Here is a 16,841-nt window from a genome sequence, read left to right on the forward strand (position 1 = left end):
TAATGCTTATGGGGAAGCTGGCTCAGAGGCATAAAAGCTTACCTCTTCCAATTCACTGAACTTTGGGCCCATAATTCTTGCAGTTCAGAAAATTAAATAGAGGTCAGCAATTTATGCCTAAGGTACCAGAGGTAGAGAGCCAAAGCAGGGCTATTAAACCCGGCAAATGTGCTTATGCGCTTTCAATTTTCTCGTGTTGTTTCTGCCGGGGTCTTCCACAACCAAATTGCTGCTGGTTTATGGATTGAAAAACCTCAGAGTGAGAGACAGCTTTTCTTCAGCACCTCTGCCAAATGTCAGGGCTGGTTGAGAGCCCAGGAAGGCCTCGGCCAGGACGTCTCTGGGGAGCCCAGGTCCTGAGATACAGACGGGCCACCATTAGCATCAACTTCTGTCAGCGCCCAGATGCACCCGAGGGCCGGCTCAGGTCCAGTAGGAGTTCCATAACATACTCAAGACTACCCACTCGGTTTTATACTTGTAGATTTTTTTTATGACAGCCACACTCCAGTTGGAAATAATGGCCTGGGAATTAGTATAAAGAGAAACACTGATGCCTAAAACCTCGGATCGATGTCAGATATTGGTCAGTTGTTAGTGACCTTAGCACATCCTTGTAAAGGAGCTCCCAGAAGACCTAGAAAGGAAAGATCCTTGGTCTCCCTGTGAAGGCAGAACGGTGACCAGTGCGCTTGAGAACATTGACTGGAACTCTATATTTTGTAGGACAACTTGGAAAAGGCACATACGACTTGAAGAGACATCCTTTGTGCCATATCCCCAGCACCCAGGACAGGTTCTCAGTAAACACTGCTGGACTCCAAGACTACAATTCCAGGCTTACAGCTGTCTTTACACCATGCTTATGAACATCTTAAACATCCTAATACCCAGACAGAGCCTTTTTTTAGATTCCATCCTCATTCAGAAAGTTATGCACCTGGCAGCCTTGGCCTTTGACACAATACACTGAAAACCAATGATGGTGAACCTTGAACTTCCCACAGGGTCAAGTTGGACTAACTTACATCAACAGTAATGCAGAGCTTCTGGAAGCAGGCAGGATCCAAGTTGGACCTGGTCTGCCTGCCTGCTGCTAGGAGCCATGTTGTCGCAAACACACCTGTTTACATCAAAAGCGCTCCATATTTGCTTGGCAAATAATTTAATACAAATTAGAACATTCAGTTCCAGTTTAGCCTGGTAGCCTCATGTAGTCAGAGCTAAAACTTCAGTTGCCTTTTATGAACTACCGAAGTGGCCTAAGGTACTGAGCCTGATGAGACTTTCATGTGGTCACAGAATTGATTCTCCCAGTTGGAAGCAAGAAGTAGAGATGCAAGAAACCGGAAAGACGAAAAGTAGGAAAAGAGCTTCCTTAGCCCAAGAAAGTTCTGGAATCCAGCTCTTAAGTCCCCATTTCTTGCGCCAGTCCAACCCCAGCATCTGAGAGAAGTCCATGAAATAAACACCCCTAATACAGACTCTCGCGTTTTTCCATCTCTTAGAATTTACAAAGAAATTAAGACCCAGAGATTTGAAGTGACTTATCCAAGACCACAAAGCTATTTGGTAGAAGTTTTTGTTTCTCTGTCTCAGTCTCTTCCTACCACAGGACAATTTGAGGGGGAAACGGAGACTCTCCTACAGCCCTCTAAAGATGTAGCTGGGTCGTACGCTTCATAGATCTCACAGCTGACTTGAGACAAAGTTCAATATTCGAGGAAAGAGAAAGGTTTCACTTTCCTCGGTCGAAGTTACAATTCCTCGGTCTGGCCATGCCACATCACTGGCCATGCCAAACATCCTCTCCCAGGACTGCGGGCAGTAGCGGGGACCTGGGGCCCACCGAGCAATGTTCTAAGAGTAGGTAACTCACTGGCCCCTGAGTTGGGCAGAACTGTGAGCCTCATTTTCTTGTGCAGTGCACGTGACATGCCCACTTGCAAAAATGGAAGAGAGAAATTTCCAGAATGTTTGTGAAGTAATGGTGAGATTTTTAGCCAGTTCCTGTGCATCAAGCATTGGAATTTCTCCAGGCCATTGGTATTACTTCTCCTGGCATTAAAGAAGGGATGAGAGAAGAAAAACTCTAAAGAAATATGGCACAGATGGCAAAAATCAGGAAAAAAAAAAGAAAGAAAAGAAAACTTGGCCTCAAGAGAAAGTAACTAGCAACATGGATGTGAACATGCTGATCAAAAAGGCAAGTGGCTATCTTGCAGGGTTTAAAAAAAAAAAAAAAATTCTGGTGATGGATCACCATGCCGGCAAATGTTCCACGGTACTGAAAACAGAGCTAGCCACAAACTCATTCTTTCTCCAGGTTTTCTGTTTGGGTTGGAGGATGCAACATCAAGGGCACATTTGGAAAAGATGTGTGTGGTGAGGGAAGGCAGAGTTCTAGCTCCTACAGCAGTTCTCTGGGCTGAGAGCTTCTCTCCTTCCCTTGTCCCAACACCAGCCCCCTCCACTCTCCCCAGGGTGGAAGATAGTGCCTGACATCCCTGGTAACTGACATCCCAGGCACTTCTAAGCACAGACCTGGGGGAGCTCAGCAGAGCAGATCCAGAGAGTCCACGGACTGCCTGCCTGCCCTTGTTCCGTGCAGGCTGGAAGGAGAGCCTCACAATGGGGTTTCACCCCTGGGGAGCTGTGTCCTGACACATGGACGAAGCTGACTTCTGGTCATTCTCACTGATCAGAGAGATCAGTCTCTGGCTCTTTCTGAGACTTTCAGGAGCCGTCTCAGAAGGAAAGGGGCACCTGGCCCCATTCTCACTTTTCCCACCTGATTTTCCCACCATAAACACACTCCATCAGATTAGCCTTCATCCCAACTCTAAATCACACACTAGGGAAAACTTAAACATGTATCTCTTTCTTTAATCCTCTGCAGCATGTCAACAAATATAGACGGAGTGCCCACCATGTGCAGACTTGCATGCTAGGTTCTCTTGAGGGCTATAAGAGATGCACAGCATGTGTCCGGCCCTTGAGGAAGCCTCCTGTAAGCAGAATGAGTTCCTATAGCGGTAACTGAAGGCAGGAGACAGTTAATTGCAGGAGGTCAGAAAGGATAGATCAAGGATGCCTTCCTGAGTACTTGAAGGATAAGGGAGGATGGGAGAAGGGCTTTCCAGGAAGCAGGCACAGCAGCAGACAGACGCTGAGAGGTGGGAAAGCATGGGGAAGCCCTGCCTGGCTAAGCATGGTAACATTGAGTCATGGGCTATCAGCCAGAAAAGGTGGGTTAGGGCTAAAAGCAGGAGTCTCAAGTGTCAAAGACTGAGAAATCTGGACTAGAAGGAAGGGAAATGGGTGCTGTAGGCTAAGTCAAGTCAAGCAGATGAAACAAAGAAATAGCTGCATCCAAAGGTCCATTGGAACGGACAAATTGTTCATTTCATTTTCACTCAGTGTTTGGGGCCACTGCACCTCTGAAGGTACTGTAAATGGAAAGAAAACCACAGTCTGTGTCAGATAGATCTGTATTCAAGTAGTGATTCTACGATGATTTAGCTCTGGACCTTCGGGCTAGTCTTTGCGGCTGGGATGAACTAGCTCACCTCTTTAGGTAGAAGCATCGTATGTCCTCTTTTTCCAAGTCAAATTGAATCTGCTTCTGGATCTTCACTAGCAGGAAAGAAATGTATTCCCTGCAATATTTGGGGGTGAGGGATGATCATGGAGAACATGGGAATGTTCAAGAATTTCTGAAGACTTGTGTGTCCAGAGAACATGGCGAAGGGCCTCTGTTCTTTAGTCTGTCTTGGGCACCCTGAGTTCTTTAAGTCTGAGCCCTGAGGGTCCATTGGAAGGTGGAAGCCTCCATTTCCTCCATACCAAGCCTGTCACAGTGATCTTTCATTATAGACCCCCAGACAGGGCAGTACAGGGTGACAGATGAGGTTTGCAGGAAGCAAGCCTTTCAGTACTAAAATCCAGAAAACTAGGATGAGTTGAGCACCCTGCCTGACATTCAGTGTCTAAACCAATGGGTGTTCAGATGCTGGCCCACGAGAGCCCGCGTCCACCCAGAGCTCTGTCAGGGCGCACGACCCTATCATCTCTCAAACCCAGTTCTGCTTCTTTAAACCAAAGCCTCAACCTGAGTGAGGCATTTCTTCTGAATACCTGTCAGCTTCTTTTTTGGCTTCAAAACAAAAAAATCATCAATTCCGGAAGCATGGGAGTCCAGAAGCCTGAACACACAGGCCTGATGATTCTATCCCTAGGTAAGAGGAGGAAGGTGTGGGGATAAAAGCAAAGGAACAAATTACTCATTTGTTCTTCAAAGAGATTAGTCCATCATCCGGCCAAAGATAGCACATGGAGCATATACTCTGCGCCAGGCATTGGGCTGGATGCTTGGCATATGGTGGGGCAGAGACACACAAGAGCCCTCCCCTCACTGAACTTGCATTTTATCATTATTCTGAAACAAGAAGCAGGAATAAATACCTCAAAAAATTATCTAGCAGCACACTTGATCTAGATAAGCCTTATCCCCAAAGTGGTTATTCTGGTACCTATACCATCCAGTTGTCACCAGGGCACCAAATGCGACAGATAATGCATGGGAACTGGGGTGCCTGGATGGCTTAGTGGGTTAAGCCTTTGCCTTCGGTTCAGGTCATGATCCCAGGGTCCTGGGATCGAGCCCCGCATCAGGCTCTCTGCTCAACAGGGAGCCTGCTTTCTCCTCTCTCTCTGCCTGCCTCTCTGCCTACTTGTGATCTCTGTCTGTCAAATAAATAAATAAAATCTTTAAAATAAAAAAAAATAAAAATAATGCATGGGAAGTGCTCACCACAGAGCTGCCTGGCGGGACACTGCTCAGGAGAGCTGCAGTGGAGGGCTGGGCCGCCTCAGCTTGCTACCTGGAGCTACAAACTGCTTCTCTTTGATTCTTCCTTCACTTTCTGCTACAGCCTTGCTGCATTTCTGAAGTCTTTAGATTATGAGGCTCCATGGCCAGATTCTCTTTCAGGTTATGTCTGATAATTTCCAATTCAAATGAGGAGATGCTAGGGCTCTTAAGATACATAATGTGTTTAGGTCACAAAGTTAGGCAGAAAGTGAGCATTCGAACCCACATCTGCCAGCTCCAAACCTGAACTCACACACCATGTCACTCTGTCCTCCTGGCAGCTCCTCAGAAGACCTCTTCCTTCGGCACCCTGGTCTGGAGCTCTCCTACTAGAGGTTGGGGTGACAGCAGCAGAGGCTGGAGATCAAAGGGAGGGTGACTGTATTAGTCAGGGGATGGTCACTGCTGCAATGAGTCTCCCCAAAATCTCTGTATCATAACTCGGTAGAAGTTTATTTCTCCTAGAGTCTCTCCGATAAGGATTCATACAATCATTCAGAGCTTTCTCTGAATCTTCTAGGGCTTCTTTGTCTGCTGCATACAACCTACTGATGGGAAAAGAAAAAGGGCCCAAAGGATTATACTGGGGATTCTTAATGGGCTAAGTTCAGAAGTGGACCCACATTCTATTGGCCAAATCTCAGTCACATGGTCACACCTAACAGCAAGGGATGCTGGGAAATGTAGAGAAGGTATGCATCCCTGAGGAAAAGGCAATGGGGTTTAGTGAACAGCCAGAAGTCCTTGCCAGGGTAAGCCATTGGATTTTAATGGCAGCAATGTCCTAGAGACTATCAGCTCTTGGAACACTCCATCCACAAAATGGAAGCCTCCAGAGACAGGTTCCTTTGCAGGATTGCTGTGAGGACTAGAGATGCACATGGAGCTCCCGGGCCACAGCTGCTGAAGAGACACAGCAAGGTGGGGTGACACTGATATGACCTCAAGCTCCTGTTACCAGCTCCAGGTCACTGGCCAAGTCTGATGTTCTTTGTGTGCATGAAACTACTTCTCGAAAGTATGGATGTTGGTAGCCCATTTCTGCTCATGAGAATAATAAGGAAGGTTATTCGAAATGAGTGCTGTCTCAAAATCCCAAGATAAATGGGCATGATTTGCATTCAGAGAAAGGGATTGTGAACACACAACAAATATATTGTTGGGAGAAGAGCAGAGGAGTGCTAAGTGAGCGCCTATAGAGAGACCATACTTCCCTTCCAATAGCTGCCTGGGTGGACCCTCAGTGGGCCTCTACCATGTGACCCATTTCTGGAAAACTGCTGAGAGCTAGGATTTTTGAAATTTTAATGTTATTTTAAAGATTAAGGCAGTGGGGGCACCTGGGTGGCTCAGTGGGTTAAGCCGCTGCCTTCGGCTCGTGTCATGATCTCGGGGTCCTGGGATCGAGTCCCGCATCGGGCTCTCTGCTCAGCAGGGAGCCTGCTTCCTCCTCTCTCTCTCTGCCTGCCTCTCTGCCTACTTGTGATCTCTCTCTGTCAAATAAATAAATAAAATCTTTTAAAAAAAAAAAAAAGATTAAGGCAGTGGTTCTCAAACTTGGCTATATATCAGGATCACTTGTGGAAATTTGCAAGAATACAGAAGGAAGAATCCCCCAAATCTGAATTGTTTTAAGTTTCCCAGATTCTGAGGCAGTCAGATTGGCAGTATTCCATTAACCTCATTACTATCTTTGAATAGTACATTACTACCTTTGAAAAATACTTGGAAAACTAACCTAATATATTCAAAGAAATCCTGAACATCTTTTTAACATACCTATTTATCTACTTTATAATTTGTTAAATAAAGCAGAACACCACCCTCCTGTATAATACTTTTCTGAGTGTTGAACTATACAAGCAAAGGCACTATAATGTTAAGTACAGACACTTTACATTTGACAGATAAATGCTTGAATGCAGACATGGGGCGGGACAGAACCAAAACAATTCTACTAGGTTGAGCAATTAACATTCACTCACTCAGCCAATGAGTGGACAAATTATTGAGCCATTTGCCAGGTACTGTGCTAGGTTCTAAGAATATAAACACGAATAGAAAATAGTTCTTATATTTCAAGAAGACAAAGAAAAATAAAAAAGCAATGCCCAGGCTTGCTTCCTATAAGTAACCAGCACAATGGCTCCTGAAATTGTAAGTTTGTAACATTTTATTGGGAGCAAATGCAGCTCCCTAAGAAAGGATCATAGTTCTGCTCTCTTAACCACATTTCACTCCCCTGGAGTTAATTTGTTTATTCCACGGTGAATAGCCTCATTATTCACTGCAAAGAATATAATATAATGCCATATCAAAGGCCACCTCCTCCAGGAAGCCTCTCCCGATCACCAGAGCCAAAACTAATAGTTTCCTATGTGTTTTATCTACTTTGGGTCACACCTTATCCTTGCATATGTATTTTAATGTGATGACATTGTAATGTTGACTTGTTGTTATGCTGTTTTCTTTCAAATATTTTCACAGAAGAAAATCCACTTAAGTATACTGGACATACAGTTCTCTCTCCCTGGACCTGAGTACCAACACATGAGATGCCTGCACACTCAGCCACCGTATGTTCTGCGCCATATTGCAAATGCTGGCCACAGGGAAAGGGTGCTACCATGCTACCTTGAACTTAGCGCCTCCTGCAGGGGGCTGGCTTTGCCAACATATCCTTCATCTCTGCCACTTGTTTTACGTTTACAGATCAACAGTTTTGACACATAATGACTGAGAAAACGTCTGCAAACCATAGCACCGGAACAAAGTACACAAAGAGTAACATGATGTATGTTGAAAGGTAAATTAGGGGCCAGCTTGAGAATTCTTCAGGGAAATGGCCATGGATAAGAAAACAGGGTCAAAGTCAGAAGACAATTAAAGATTCATGGGCGTTCTTTGACATAATGAGGGGCCTAAAATATCCCTGTCGTCTGAGAGGGTTGCCAGAAAATGCATGAATAGACCCAAAGGAACGCTGCAGATCACAACTTCAGAGAATTGGGAGGGGAGAGGAGCCACTTGCCCATGGACAAAAGGGAGAATGAGATTCCACAGGATGGTGCCATAAATCACCCATACAGCTCTGACTCCATTGGAGCTCCCACTTCCAAGAGGGCATCGACCCTGTCAAAACAGGATAGGCAGGATTATCTTATTTTTCCTACAGAACTGTAAACTCTCTCAACACAAGATTCTATGGTTCATTCATACTTGACTTCCTAGGGAATCTACAATGGAGTCATGCCATGAAAATGAATGAATGAATGAATTTCTCAATGAAACTGGACACTCACTTTCTCGGACATATCACTCAGAAAAACAAGCAACACCTCACAAGTTCTGAGCATAGGTCATTTTTGTCAGCAATTTTCTAAGTGTCAAGACAGTCCTTGAAGGAGACCTGTCAGACAAAGAATGTTGAGCTGGTGATGAATTAGGCTCAGGATGGAGAGAGAGGCTCAAGCTCTTCACAGTCTGACTTTCAGGGAGCAGAGAGAACCTGATAGTCTCTCGGTTCCCATTTAGGCCCCACATTCAGTTTAATGAATAAGAAGAATTAGGGGAAATGTAGGGCTCCTCCCACTCAGAGAACAGACTGTTCTGGAAGTTCTGAGGAGATGGTGGGGGTCAGGGTGGGGGAAGGAAGAGGGAGTTGCTGCCAGTTAATACACATCAGATGGGTTGAGACTTCACAAAAAGACATTAGGTCTCACCAACCCATTCCACAGCTCCGCAAGCAAGAAATTGTGTGTAATTGGTTTAGATGAGGTGTCTTGGAAAACCAGGCTGGAGAGTCAGACACGCTACCCATGGAGAAGTAAGCACACACACACAGACAGTTACACCCTGAAGTCATGCACATCCAGGGTGTCGGGGAAATTCAGCATGATGGCAAGGGATTCTTCATGTCGAGGCAGGACCTTGCTGCATTTGCTCCTAAGAGGCTGCCTCCCCGTGCTCACGTTTGCTGTCCCTAGTCTAGGGGCGAGGCTGATGTGAGACAGGAGACACCCTGTACCAAGAAACCCGGAGAAGAGATTCAAAAACTCTTCCTTCCTCACCTGAGCGATGTAGGGGAGTTACAAAGAAAGCACCACACCACAGGGCCCCTGAAGGGGCGTTTTCCCCACCTTCCAAGAGGAAGGAAGCAGAGGAATGGCAGTGAGTCTAGTCTGGTTTAGGTTTCTTATGTATGATTTTCCTCTCACAGAGAGACAGAGCAGAGGAAAGAGACCAACACGGGCCATCTTTGCTGGAAACTGTGTGATTTTAGTAGGGTATAAAGTGATAGAGTGAAATGTTATTACTATAACAACTGACATCACAACTTCTCTTTGGAGAGCAACTATCTTTACTTAGTAAATACTCTGATAAGCAGCTTGGGACAGAGAGTGAGACATTGAGCAGAATAAATAGATAGATGGCTGTTGTGCATGAGATGAAAGGAATTTGGTTTCCAACTGAAAGATGGAAGGGTGGAAGGAAATATTGCACAGAATGAGCCTCTGCCTATACTTGGAATGACAGTGTTTGTAAAGCCCCTGAGTGGCCGAGCACCCAGAGACATTTTTAACAGTGAGGACAGATTCCAGTTCAATTTCAGGTTTGTACTGCTACAATTTAAAGCCCTCTTTTTATATTCCCAGACTCCTTATTAAAATCAACTAGTCACAAAAATTGCTTTGATAAGTAGAAACTACGGCATTGAAGAGGAGGCTTACATTTCATGTTTCGGTTGACATTTTGTGAATTGAATTTTGTGTTTAGGTTGATATTACATGAAATAGTAACAGCATAAAGAGGACAATGAGACGACCCATAAATGGGGGAAGCAAGAGTTTAGAGCCAGTGCTAAAGAGAAGAGAGTAATTTCTGTAGAAATTCACAGTAATCCTGGGGAAGGATTGACCTTACATGACATGTGAAATTGGAGATTTGATCCAATCTCATCTAGATCTCAAGAAGAGAGGACCCAGCTGACGTCAAGGTAACAGACTAATAACAAAAGTCTGCACAGGCTGGGGTTCTCTTGTTCAAGTCTACTCACCATTGTGTGAACTCTAGGTCTCACCTTCACTTCCATCAAGGTCTCCCCAAATCTTTCTAGAATTTCGTCAGGTGCATGTTGCCACGTAAGGATAAGGACTACCTGCCTTCCCTCAGCGACCCTCACTTCTCCTCCTTCCCTGTTTGTCCTGTGGGAGTACTTTTCCACTGGCTGCTGCCCTACATCTTACTAGAGGTGTTGTTTCCAGTTGCCATCCACCCCTCCCCTGACTACCTGCACTCCAGTGAAGTCAAACATCTCTCCAACGTGTGGCGAGCTCACGTTTTGATTATCTATTTCTGTGTAATGAGCCACCCCAAAACTTAGTAGCTCAAAAAAATAACAACGTATTATTTCTCGTGATCCTGTGTATTGATTGTTTCTTCTGCTTCACTTGGTGGTGGGGCACTAGGTTAACCAGATGATCAAAAATGGCCTCATTCCCAATGGCTGGATATTAGTGCTGGATGTAGGCTTGGAGCCCAGCTAGGGCTATGGACTGGGGGCTTTTGTTTCCCTCCAATTTGTCTCACCACATGGTTTCTTGGGATTGCTCATGGTATGGTGGCTGAGTTCCAAGAAAGGGGATAGAAAAAGCAATAGATCTTTTAAGGTCTGGCCTCATAGCACCATCTCTAACACGTTCTATTGATAAAGTCCAAGAGGAAGGAAAATATGCTCCACTTCTTGTTGGGAAGAATAGAATGGCAAAGGGAAGAAGAAAGTTGTAGTCACCTTTAATCTACCACTCCCCCCCCCTACACTTGCACTTGCTCTCTCTCTCTTTCTCTCTCTCTCTCTCTCTCTCACACACACACACACACACACACACACACACATTGACTCCTTATATTAAATCCCAGAGTACCCTCTACTTCCAACCTCATGCAGAGTCTGTATGAGAACCCCTTGGTCTAGTCTATTGGCAGCTCCCTAATCCTTAGAAACAGGTCCAGGAGAGTCTGGTAACAGGACCAGTTTTCTGAATTAATCGTTCCCCAACAAGCAGTCTCCTCCCCAAACTCCCTCGCCTTTCAGTCACTCACCCTTCCTCCTATCACTGGGCTGGTGTGTTCTTTTGAAGCTTTCATTTCATTGGCTTACTCAAAAAACTGAGTTCACCTTAATCAGAAAGATATGAATGTGCCATTTCTGATAAGAAGCTAACTGTGAAATGTCTCTACTACTTATCCAGCATTGGCACGGAGATGACAAGATCTTCAAAGTGTCATGATAGCCATAAATTACTGGAAGTTCCCCAACTACAACTCAGTGCAGCAATTCTGCTCTCTGAAAGCCGCTGCCCCCTCCTGCCCTGGGTAGGATTTGTGTGACATTTCTCCAGGAAGCTCCCAATTGACTTAATGCCTTAGGAGAGGGGAAAACAATCTTAACTTGATGATGGCAAAGGCTTCCAGAATCTTGTAGGTCCTCTTTCACATATGAAAATTCTTGTGAAAGCCTCCCTTTCTCCCCCCCACCCCCAATTCCCAAGTGTATAATCAGCCACCCCTCACAAGCCAGGTATAACCCCTCTTTCTGCCACCGGTGTTGTTGCCATCCTTCAATAAAACCACCTTTTTGCACCAAAGACATCTCAAGAATTCTTTCTTGGTCGCAACTCCCAAATTCACTCCACCAAATCTCACCTACGTTCCGAAACTACATCAAGCCTGCCTTTCCCTCCCACTTTCCTATTCTCACTACCATTGAATCTATATCTCCTTCTGACTTCCTTGATGGATATTCTCAAGGGAATTCCAGATCTTCTGAAATCTGCTTTCTCAAATTTCATTTCTTTATTGCTCTGCAACTCTAGCACTTCTCAGTCTGTGGCCCCTTCCCTTGACAGGGGCTGGCCACCCTTCAATCCTTAAATGCTTTCTTCGTGTTCACAAGTCCTGAAGGCCCCTGACTTCCTCATTTCCTGTGGCAAATCGTTCTGAGGTGACCCGACCAGTTAATGTAATTTCCTTATGTGCCTCACTCACCGATCTACAGGGAAGTGAAGCCTCTGGCTCAGCCCAGCTTCCAGTCATCTGTTTCAAATTGCATCGGTCCCCATATTAGCCAAAGGCTTCGGTTTCACAGCCTGGGATGAGCCGTCTAGGGAGACTGGCTTCCCCGCCTTCCCCAACACCTCTAGCCTGAGAGGAGCTGTCATGGATATCCCTTCACATTGATAGTTTTCTTTTTAATATTTATAAACAAGAAATAATTTTTCTCTCCCCCACTTGAAATGTATATATTCATTCATTAAAAGGCATTGACATTGCTGAGGTAATGGCCTGCCGGCAGATTTACAACAGGAACTATCTCACTGCCTGCAGGCCTGTGTGTTTTAATATAATTAAAAGGCTTCTGTTTGGAATCTTGGCTAATTAATATTCATGCTTTCCTCCTTCCACCTGCCATTCCCAATTTGCTGTCTTTTAGGAGATTGATCGTGGCCCAATTAATCCCACCACCAGTCAAAGCAAGCAGGCAGGGGAAGAAAGGAAAAAAATGCCATTGCAGTGTTGGCTTCTTAATGAGAAAAAAGCATTTTAATTAATGGAAATAGTCTCTTGGTTTAGGAGGAACATTGAGGAAGAGTCTCTACAAACCTGGGAATTTGGTAGGAATAGAAGAGTTGATCAGGGATTGTAGATAACGTGCTCACACTGGAGTGAGTTCAATTTATTATTCTTTTTTTTTTTTTTTTTTTTTGACAGAGAGAAATCACAACTAGGCAGAAAGGCAGGCAGAGAGAGAGGAGGAAGCAGGCTCCCCGCGGAGCAGAGAGCCCGATGCGGGACTCGATCCCAGGATTCTGAGATCATGACCCAAGCCAAAGGCAGAGGGTTTAACCCACTGAGCCACCCAGGCGCCCCTCAATTTATTATTCTTTAAGAGCTTTCACAAGTTTCCTGTGCCAAAAATCACAGAACAGGAACTTGAAGAAGTAGGTAGTGGATTTTTTCCTTTCTTTCTTCCTTCCTTCCTTCCTTTCTTTCTCGTTCTCTTTCTTTCTTTCTTTCTTTCTCTCTTCCTTCCTTTCTTTCTTAAAGATTTTATGTATTTATTTGACAGAAAGAGAGAGAGAGACAGTGAGAGAGGGAACATGAGCAGGGGGCGCAGGAAAGGGAGAAGCAGGCTTCTTGCGGGGCTCAGTCCCAGGACCCTGGGATCATGACCTGAGGCAAAGGCAGACGCTTCACAACAGACTCACCCAGGAGCCCCAGATTTTTTTTCCTTAAGTAAAATGAAGTGAAAATGGTGATGAAAGTTGTCACTATTCAGTACCTGAGAAAAACATCCACACAAATAAAAGTGGTTCACTTTCTGGGACCTTTGAGAGCCAATCAGATTCCTACACATAGTCACATGATCACTTGCTTTTCTTTGCTTCTGCCAGCCTTTAACACCAAAGCTTACAAATGGAAACTGTTTGGCCTTAAAAAAAAAAAAAAAAAAATTTGGGCACCTGGGTGGCTCTGTCAGTTAAGCACTAACTCTTGATCTCAGCTCAGGTCTTGATCTGAGGGTCATGAGTTCAAGCCCTGTATTGGGCTCTATGTTGGATGTGGAGCCTGCTTTTAAAAAAATAAATAAATAAATAAAAGACTAGAGAAGGGGCCATGAAAAGTGATGAGGATAAGTGTATTAATGATTAAACTTTCCTCAGATCCCCAAAAGCAGACAGAGGGGAGAAATAAGCTTTCTCTACTTGACTTCAAAGCATAGACATAGGAATCTTGGCAGCATGGTGACGACACACTTAATATCCATGGACCAGAGCTTGAGGGACACATGAAGAAAGAGATGGCTCTAGGGCTCTGCCTTCCCCACACAGACACTCTTCCCAGTTCTGAGCGCCTCAAGCGCATGTGCTCTAGTGAAGAGAGTGAGCCCAAGGAAAAGTCTCTCAAGAAGAGTGCCTCACACTCAAGCTGGCTGACATTGGCCAGCGGCTTCCCCATATGAGTCTCAACCATAAAATGGGACAACAATGTCACCTTCAGAGGACTGTTATGAGGACTAAGTGAGAAAAAGGCTTGAAAGTGCCCTGTGTGAGGCTCAGTAGAGTCATTCTGGGGGCACCTGGGTGGCTTAGTGGGTTAAAGCCTCTGCTTTCGGCTCAGGTCATGATCCCAGGGTCCTGGGATCAAGCCCTGTGTCAGGCTCTCTGCTCAGCAGGGAGCCTGCTTCCCTTTCTCTCTCTCTGCCTGCCTCTCTGCCTACTTGTGATCTCTGTCTGTCAAATAAATAAATAAAATCTTAAATTTAAAAAAAGTCATTCAGGTGTGGATCTATTCTGGAACGAAGTGCTGAAGTGACAGCTACTCCATGTTAGCATGAAGACCACTTTCCCAGAAGGAATGAAGGAAGACAGGGCAAAGAGGAACACATTCTCTTGGCCACACAAATGTTTAACAAGTGCCAAAAGCCACAGTGGAGTTCATCACATTGAAGCCGGTCTTATCGGTACACTGGGCATTAAGAACAGAACAAAGAGAGGTTAGGGAAACAAGACAAAAATAAACCAAAAGCACTGGGTTTATGCAACAGGTACATGTAGTTTGTACTCTTGATGAGTCACCGGTCTGAGAAATCTGTTCAGGTTCCACAGGAGATCCACAAACAGGCTACAGCTTAATTTTCCTTCCACCACAGTTGCTCCCATAGTGAGCTTGTGGCTTTTTATCTTTTCAAAAAATGTCTGAGCAATCACATCCTTCTGGATGAGATCACGTAGGGACTGTATTGCTGACCCATCCAACCAGAATGCCCTCTTACGGTTCCCAGCTATCAAACTCCCACTCATGCTTCAGGGCAGCTGAAGTGTCCCCTCCTCTGAAAAGCCATCCTCATTAACCTAGTCAGAACTAATCATCTCTCCGACGCCTGGATGGCTCAGTTGGTTAAGCAACTGCCTTCAGCTCAGGTCATGATCCTGGAGTCCTGGGATCCAGTCCCACATCAGGCTCCCAGCTCCACGGGGAGTCTGCTTCTCCCTCTGACCTTCTACCATCTGGTGTTCTCTCTCACTGTCTCTCTTTCAAATAAATAAATAAAATCTTTAAAAAAAAAAAAAAAGAAAAGAACTAATCCCCTCTTACTTGGGATCCCCAAAGAATATTCCTGCTCCAGTCACATTTGCCACTAAAGTCTCTCTATCTCAATTAATGATGAGGATGCTTGCTAACAGTCATAGAAGACTTTCCAAGTACCAAACACTGTACTCAGTGTTTTATGAGCACTAGCTCTGTTAATCTTTGAAGGTGTATTTTTTTTAACTCTTCCCATTTTATTGATGAGGAAACTAAAGTTTAGTGAATATCACGACTACCTTGCCCCTGGTCACAGAACTGCTGAAACAAGATTAGGACCAAGGCAGTCAGACTCCAAAGCCCCCAGGTTCTTATTCATGGTTGTCTCTTTAGCAATGCTTAATATACATTAAGAGCTCAACAAAGATTCGCACACAGAGTAAGGATCATTTTGATGGGATATGGAGGCACAACCGATCCAGGGGGCCAGTCTGAAATGGGCAAAACCTACTACAGACATGCATCAGAGGAAGAAGCTTTCTGTAGTCTGTCATTATTGCCACCATATTCCCACAGAGCCTTCTCTTTGGTCCTAGACACACCTAAGACTTTATACAAAGTCCAAACATTCCTTGAAATAGACTGAAACTGGGAAGAAGGCTGTGAAAAAACAAGTTTATACATCTTTTTTCAGTCTTATATTTTGTCCAAATGTTATTTTTGGCAGTGAAACAGAGGTTGAGCCTAAATGATTGGGAGCTTGAGGGAGTTTCCCTACTGAGGTTTTGACTTATGCCAAATCCGTAAGGTGAAGGGAAAGACTCCAGAGGCTGACCCAGGTTAAGGTATGAAGGATCAAGGCATATCTTGCGGTTTGAGACAGTCATCCATAAAACTGTGGTAATAAACCTTTCTTGCCCATTCATGTGGAGAGCCACATGTGTGAGAGCCCTTAGTGCAAGTATGCCGTGCTTGTTGGAGAGAGTTGTTAATAGCTGTGTCTCCTCCCAAATGTGCTCATTTCTGTTGCCTGTCTTTAAAAGCCTTGGGAAGATGCTTGAAATGCACCGTCTTCCTCTGCCTATGCTGCCAGCAGGAAGTGGACAGCTATATATCAGAAAATACAGTATGCAAATGAGAAGGGAGTAATGTAAGTTTCTATAGATCTTTCAGGGAAGAACTAACTATGAGAGGCAAAATAGCTCATAGAGTTCACCTTTCTCCTTTTGGAGATGAGAAAATTGAGGTCAGAGTTAGGGAGTTTGTGGAATGAGAGATTGGCCAACTGGACCAACATAACATGGCAGATTCACAGAAGAGGCAGGATGGGAACTCAGCTCTTTCAGCTTCTACTGATATATTGCTCTGATTTCTTTTCTCAAAACGTAGGTTGTGTTTTCTATTTCAATAAATGTTTCATTCAGTAAGAAGTTAAGGGGGAGAACTTGTGAGGTTAAGAGAAAAGAGGTATATCTTCCCTTTGAAACAGATGAAGCACCAGGGAAACATTTTGTTGCTGGTAGTTAAAAAAAAAAAAAAAAAAAAAAAAGATGGAGGGGGTAAGAAGAAATTTCATTTGAAAATTTAGAAAAATATAAGCAAATAATGATTTATCCAACAAGCTAAAGAATATGAGGGAAAAATAAGTAAAATCATTCACAATTCATAGAAGGATGCTGTCATGCCTAAATTTTGAAATTGCAAAAGTTCCTTAGCCTCCTGAGAAACATCTGGTGATACTGAGTTGCTCTTATTCATTTGTACAGAGACTGAAATGTCAAGGTTCCATTATGTTTTAATAGGGTTTTTTAAACTATTTTGACCATTTTATTTTATTTTATTTTATTGACATATTTTATTTCAGTAAAATCTGAAGAAT

This window comes from Neovison vison, chromosome 10 (assembly GCF_020171115.1).
Source record: "Neovison vison isolate M4711 chromosome 10, ASM_NN_V1, whole genome shotgun sequence".
In the NCBI taxonomy this organism is placed as follows: domain Eukaryota; kingdom Metazoa; phylum Chordata; class Mammalia; order Carnivora; family Mustelidae; genus Neogale; species Neogale vison.